The 1252-nt window shown below is 44.2% G+C and overlaps 1 protein-coding gene across 1 annotated transcript in view; it reads left to right on the top strand.

Moving 5' to 3' along the window:
* The window catches only part of calb2a (calbindin 2a), a 23887-nt gene that overhangs the window by 719 nt on the left and 21916 nt on the right, over nucleotides 1-1252 (top strand). The gene's annotated exons all lie outside the window — the stretch shown is intronic.

The following is a 1252-nucleotide window of genomic DNA, read 5'->3' as shown; positions in this document are numbered from 1 at the left end:
TATATATATTCTCATGGCATTTAGGGGTTGAAATGACAATAAATTATCTTTAAAAACAGCATGAGGTGTATGAGGGGGTCCCTGGAATTTTTTTCACCCTTGTAAGGGGTCCCCAGACCCAAATGGCTTGAGAACTCCTGCTCTAATGAGTCAACAAACCTAAAAAAAACTCATTTAACATTTATACAAAAAAACTTAAATTAAGCTCAGATTAATAAATCTGTAAGAAAAACATAAATTTGGTTTAATAGATTTATTTAAAAAAGAAACTAATGAACCTGACTGTTATAGAAAAGACAGAAGCTAATTGGACCACGGGGACACGTTGGACAGGTCTGTCAGCTCAGGTGTCTTCAGTCTAATCAGTCGGTCTGTTTAAAGGCTGACAGGTAGTCACAGGACTGACTGGGGACGTGGTGTGTAACACACTGAACATGGAGGACAGTGTCTCAGCAGAGGACAGAGTGTCTCCTGAGGGACAAAGAGTCTCAGGAGCTTAGAAAAACAATGACTGACATCATGTTCAAAGCAAAGCAGCAGCTGGATGTTCCTCAGAATACCCAGAAGGTCCACAGGACTGGAGACAACCTCCTTGGACGTGTCCACAAGAGGACAACTGGTGACAAACTGAAGAGACAGACAATACGAACGGAAACCAAAAAGTCCAGAATAACTTGGACTTAATGAAAGACAAACCAAGGAGGACACCAAACCAGAATAAAACACTGGAATTTGTGAAATTGCTAACTGAGACAAAAGTTCTGGTCCTTTTGGACAGATGAGACAAAACTGGACAACAAGTCCCATCAGCTCTGTGTCCACAGACCCAGTGAAACAAAGAGCAGAGCCCTGGACCTGTAGAGGGACATGGAGGAGGCTCGGTTTTGTTCTGGGTCTAGAATCTGTGCTGGGTATGAGGAAATCTCAAGACTATCAAGGCCTTCTGGAGCTGAACGTGAGGCTCAGTCAGAAAGTTTTGGTCTCTGTCAGGATAACGACTCAAAGACATTTAAAAACATCCCAGAATGGATCAGAACCAAACACTGGACCGCTCTGAAGTGGACCTTCTGAGTCCTGATCCTGATGAACATCTGAAACATCTGGAGAAGGAACCCTTCAGACCTGAGACAGCTGGAGCAGAATGTTCATGAGGACCAGAACACCTGTGGACAGGTGAACACTCGTGGACAGGTCACCTGTGGACAGGTGAACACTCGTGGACAGGTCACCTGTGGACAGGTGAACACCTGTG

The sequence above is a fragment of the Austrofundulus limnaeus genome, unplaced genomic scaffold (assembly GCF_001266775.1).
Source record: "Austrofundulus limnaeus strain Quisiro unplaced genomic scaffold, Austrofundulus_limnaeus-1.0 Scaffold89, whole genome shotgun sequence".
In the NCBI taxonomy this organism is placed as follows: Eukaryota; Metazoa; Chordata; class Actinopteri; order Cyprinodontiformes; family Rivulidae; genus Austrofundulus; species Austrofundulus limnaeus.
This window is presented reverse-complemented; position numbering and strand designations above follow the sequence as displayed.